At 32.7% G+C, this 6,000-nt stretch overlaps 1 protein-coding gene across 1 annotated transcript in view; it reads left to right on the top strand.

The window, feature by feature from the left end:
- The first annotated feature begins 1,489 nt into the window (after positions 1-1,489).
- LOC143232093 (transcription factor CP2-like) overlaps positions 1,490-6,000 on the top strand; it is a 92,151-nt gene continuing 87,640 nt past the window's right edge. Inside the window, exon 1 of the mRNA XM_076467162.1 lies at positions 1,490-1,624. The gene's annotated coding sequence lies outside the window, so the exon portion shown is untranslated. The remainder of the gene's footprint in view (positions 1,625-6,000) is intronic.

Raw genomic sequence — 6,000 nt, 5'->3', positions numbered from 1 at the left:
TTTCCGAAAAAAAATACAGCCTGTTGTATCCACATAATAATGTTGTTGATTTTTCAAAAATAATTGCGTTGATGTATGTAAATAATGTTCTAATCTAAATTATACAAAATAGATGTTACTTTCTTTTTCTGAGAATGTAATACTAGCCAAGAAAATTTTAAAATGCTCACTAAACCAACCAAAAATGTATGTTTTATGTGACTTAAAAGTTTTAAGGGATTGGCATGGCCAACTCGTTAGGGCACTTAACTGAGGGTTATGCTTGCTATTTCAGGTACAGAGATATTATAACGTGACAGTCAAGCCTACTATTCTTTGGTAAAAGAGCAGACCAATAGTTAATACCAGGTGATATAGTGACTCGCTGCATCCCCTCTAATCTTTCACTGCTAAATCAGGGAGGCTAGCGCAGATAGCATTCGTCTAGCTCTGCGTGTAATTCAAAACAAACTAAAACAATTAGTTTTACGTTCTAGAAGCATAGTGCAGCTACTTTCTAAAAGTAATTAGCAGCTTAAAACTTCAGTTGCTTCAATCATAACTAGGCCCGACATGGCCAGGTGGGTTAAGGCGTTTGACTCGTAATATGAGGGTCGGGGATTCGAATCCCGGTCGCACCAAACATGCTAGCCCTTTCAGCCGTGGGAGTATTATAATGTGATGGTCAATCCTATTATTCGTTCGTAAAAGAGTTGGCGGTAGGTGGTGATGACTAGCTGCCTTCCCTCTAGACTTACACTGCTAAACTAGGGACAGCTAGCCCAGATAGCCCTCATGGAGCTTTGCGCGAAATTCAAAAACAAACCTGAAAGCTTTAATGTGTGGAATTCTGATAAAATTAATTTCTCGTACATAATCCTAAATATTCATTTAACAGAGTAATTTATGTTTTGAAATGAAAGATATTTTTATAGTAACAGTATTCAAAAGCAAAGCAAACAACAGTATCTGACAAAATAATTAGGGGAGTTCTAATCTATGAATTGACTGCCGTTTTACTATATAGTGAAGTTGTAAACAAAACTGAATGCAACATTAAATCAGTCTGCAGGGTGTTGTTGTTTTGAATTAAGCACAAAGCTGCACAATGGGCTATCTGTGCTCTGCCCACCACGGGTATCGAAACCCGGTTTTTAGCTGTAGGATGCAAAAGCATTTGGTCAATTGCATCTCTCTATGAGAATTTGCTCTTATTCATTCATTTTAGCGTGATTTAATGTATGTGTGTGCATTTTTCTAAATAATCGAAAATCCAAGCTTACTTTTACTGGTCATAAATGATTCACAATAATATATTGTTTAAGATTATTGAAAATAAAAATGAAACCTCATTCTAAAGCAACTTATTGTTTCTTCCAATTTTTTTTTTTTTTGGGGGGGGGAGTTGAGTGGAAGGATATTTGTTTATTAAGTTCTGTTATAATCTTGAGGTAAAATATGGTATTTCTCATATCCGTCAGAGAGCGGTAGTAAGCATCATTTTTTTACTCTAAATTTTACGTAGTGGTACTCGGAGAGTGTGATTTTCAATCAAATTCTGAATACAGTTATATTACGATGAAGGAAAGACAATTCTAGATTTCAGATCTATCGTCTGACATTATTCTCTTAAGGCTTATACACTGTAAGTTCCATTTGTTTCAAATGTCAGTGCTTCTTTTTAGGCTTAAGATTTGCGAAATATTTTTTGCATCAGACTACAAATACAATATGATGATGAAGTATGACTCGTACGTATGACTTTTTGACTGGTTAACCTATTTAATATTACTGTCGTACAAGAAACTGTAGTATTCTTAATGTTGATAGTGATATTTAACTGTTAAGTTTGCCTTTCGCAGACCAAAATTATACTTTATAAAACGCAGAGTTTCGTTATTATTTGAATTATTTATTAGGGTCAGGGATAGGCTTACGTATACCAATGTAATTAATGTTATTAGCCATAAATTAATGTTTACGTTTAAAACTAATAGTGTTGTTAATCAATTGGTGATTTATTTATAAAACAAGCCAAATATTTGAATATTAACGGCATTGCAGAAGTTGATGATAACAGTGTCTTACTTGTCTTGGTGGTAAATCATAATAAATTGAAAAGAGGTTTCTGAAGAAAAATAAAATCCATAGCATAATGTAATGTTTAATTTTTCGACAATGATGTACCGTTTACATTGTTTAACTTAGATTTTATTAACAATTAGCAGCAGACATTTGGAATTACCATACAGTATGTCACAAAAAAGTAGTTCCCATAGACTGAATGCCAATACATGTGTATAAAACATGCTAAAAACTACTGCCCTTAAAATCAGTACAGCACTGAAGACATTATGTTCAGGTCATGTCTACAGTTTAATTAATGCTTAGTGCCTTTACCATGAAATTCCAAAGAGAAATGTAATGTTAATTTCTTCTATATGACAATGGCAACCAACTTTAGTTGCAACATACTGTAAACTGGTGATTGACTGACAGTTACAGCATGAATAATACTTTATGTTTGCAGTAACATCATCAGTGAAGGTGAATATTTTCATTTAAACCTATTATTCTACAATTTCTGGGATATAGTGGTGAAAATTGAGATTTAATAAGTTACTTGTAATTAAAATAAGTTTTGCTATTTGAAAAATAATTGAAAAGAAAATATTACACAAAATTTATACATTTATTATCATTTAATGCTGGAAGTGATATATTATGACACAATTAAAGATAATTTTAATTGAGAATATTGTTTATAAAAACAGTTCTGAATTTGTTAATGGACAAAAGAATAACTAATAACCATTTGTTAAGTGTCCTCAAAAGTTAAGGTCAAGGCCTGAAGGGGCACTTTGGTTCATCATAGATGTCCCAACCGCCCTCAACAAATTAATTGATCACAAAATCCACTCTGAATCCAAAAATACTTGTCAACCTTTTTCTTAAACCTGTCAAGGTATAGTCTTTACCAGTTTGGATGATGCTTTGTTTTGGAGGTTTGTAAGCCTTCTGAAAAAATGAAACTGCCTGAACTGTAGGTGTCAAAATGTAAACTTAACTTTTATCATATTGCTTTCCAAGTTCAAAATGAGAACATATGATGCATCAGTTTTATTAGTTTTAATTACTTTAATTTGATCATCCCTGACTCTCTTCAATAGAAAACATGTTAAGAGATCTCAATTTATCTTCATATGTAAACCCCTCCATCCCCAGAATAATTCTACAGTAGTGTTACTTCTCTGAACCCTCTCCAATTCACTGTCCTACCTTATAACCTAGACATTTAACATTTACTGAGTTTTTATTTCCTCCTTCATTCATCTCTGTGGGAAAAGACTTTTCATTAAAATGAAAGAAAATTAGAAAACAAATGTACCCTTTTCAACTAGTTTGATTGACTGACAAAATCATCAAGTGAGACATTCTAAATGATGGAATACTGTAAACCTATTCTTTTTGAGTTTCCATTCTTTCTGTAAACAAAATGTACAACTCAAAAATTCTTAATGGCCTTTACAAATTGCATAGCATAAGCAGGCATCACTCATTTATGATATTCCACTCTTCTGCCTTCAACTTGACTTATTGTACATTCATCAGGAGATCTTTCATAACCTTCATGTCAATTAATTCTTCTTCAAATTCATGCTTTTCACATCACATGATTCTTAAGCTCATATTACTTTCTAAGTTCTGAAACTGATATTTCAGTGAAAACTTTCACTCAATTATTTTGCTGCTTCAGTTAATGATTGTAATTCTTCATATGCCAAAGACATCCTTTATTCTGGATATGAGGCAATTCACTTAGGCTTTATTCACAAGATAGTGGGATCTGCTGTGTTTCACTTCACACAAACAATTCTACTGTGGTGTCGTATATCAACAAGTAGATTTGAACCAAATCTCACAAGTTTTGTTTTGCAGTATATATCTACTTCTCTAGCTATATTTACATCATATGGTTTTCCAAGCCTTCCAAGTGTTATTAATAATTTCACATATTTACTTTCCAGAGTTTATTAGTTTCTTTTTAACACTAGTCCATTCTGTATTTTGATGGTTATGCCATTGAATTGGTCATCCTACAATTGATGCAATAGCTACCACATTAAATCCTCATTCACTTCACTGGTTTCTAGTTATAGATCTTGTCTCTCTAGTGATAGAAACTTTGAGCCAATCTTGTGTGAATTCTTTTTTTTTTCTCTGCCTATCCTCTTCTTTGTCTTGTTCCTGTAGTACTGCCTAAGATTAAGTTGTTGAATTGTTACATTCTCCTTATTACTCCATGCTGGCCTACTTGGAAGTGGGTTTCACTACTCTGTCATTATCAGTTTGAGAGATCCTATTCCATTGCCCATTTGGAAACATTTTCAACACCATCCTTAAACTCAATACTCCACAAAGATGTTTGTTACATACAGTTTAATAACTGGCTATTCTGTGGTGCTTCAAAAAAAAAATCCTTCTCACATAGCTTGAATGTTGTCACATTCTTGCAGATGTTCAATCCTGGCCATACACCAGTTCTTTGGTACACATTTTGTAGTTTATGTCTTCATAATTCTGTTTCTTGTAATTTCCAACTGCTTAATAAATTGCATAATTTCTCGTGTACTTATTACATGGTTGTGGCTTGGCTACTTCTATTACAGTCAGGACTCTCGCACATTTAATAACTTCTGTTTGTCCTAAACACAATTCCACCCTCTATACTTGGGCTCCATGAGAGGATATGTTGCCCTCTAAAAGTGGACAGAGGATGCCATATGGTGGCTGATTTCTTGTTGGATACTTTTCCCATTTCTGTGTGCAAATCCTTCTGTAACATTAAGAGGTGTCTGAAATGCAATACCAATCATCAAAAGATGTCAAGTTCAACTAGGATGACAATCATCTGTTGTTTTCTTTAACTTTTTGATGTTGTTCCAATTGTACTGTCCTCTAGTTGTTAGCCCCTATCTTTGAGATGTTTTGAGTGTTTTAGTTTTTTTCTCAGTGCCTCATAATTTGACCAGTTTTTATGACTCACTGGCATTTTAGCTATTAATAAAAAGGGGCTACAGCCCCTTGAGAATATCCACTCATTGTATTTCTCTTAGTTACTTCCTTGTGAAACTTTCACTACAAAAGCGTGATATACTATTTCTTGTACTTATATTATCTGTTTTGGCTCCAGAACCACAATAAATCATTACTGTCTTTACTAACTTTTTTTTCCTTTGTATGAATTGTAAAGCATTAAGACAAAGTGCCCTTCTAAGAATAATGCCTTATTTCTTTGTGTTCTTAGAATTAGTATTTCTATAATGCTAGTCTGCTTCTCTCATTCTCCTTTATATTTTAGTCAAATTCTACTTTGAAAACTTTGTTCTTCTTGTGTAGAATATTATCTTTCTCTTCTGTAACTTTTAACTTTGAATTTTTCAGTATAACTTTTACTCTTGCCAGTTTGTACCTACTATTCAATATGGATAGTTTAGCTTACAGAATTTCAAAGATAAGATTACTTTTTAAACCTATTATGAAGAAAATTTGGGCACAAATATAAACATTCAAATGGAAATGTGCCTTTTCAGCTAGGTTACATGAACTAGCAAACTAATCCCACATTTCCTTAACATTCTTCCTACTCAGTCTTCCCTCTTTGAATAATATTTTGTGATTTATCAAAACAAGCTATCTCAAAATCTATGACTACTCTTATTAACTGTATGCCTATTTTCATAAAAGCTCTTGCACAGCTATTTTTCTTGCCATATTTTTCTCAGTATTAAAAAATAAGGTCTAACATAAAATTTGCCAAGGTGTATGGAATCTTTCTTAACCCAAAGAAATTCTTCAGCTTCTTGCAGTAGGTCTACACTAACTTTTTTTTTTAATTTAAAGTTTCTCAAAATAATAATAAGCCCTTTTCTTCAGGCCACGTAACTAATCTATCTGTTTGTAGAAATTAATATTTTTTCCTCCTTTTAAAAACCCAAATTTAAACATGTTTCTTAACCA

Source organism: Tachypleus tridentatus, chromosome 11 (assembly GCF_004210375.1).
Source record: "Tachypleus tridentatus isolate NWPU-2018 chromosome 11, ASM421037v1, whole genome shotgun sequence".
Classification (NCBI taxonomy): Eukaryota; Metazoa; Arthropoda; class Merostomata; order Xiphosura; family Limulidae; genus Tachypleus; species Tachypleus tridentatus.
The sequence above is the reverse complement of the archived record's forward strand: the minus strand, read 5'-3'. Positions and strand labels throughout refer to the sequence as shown.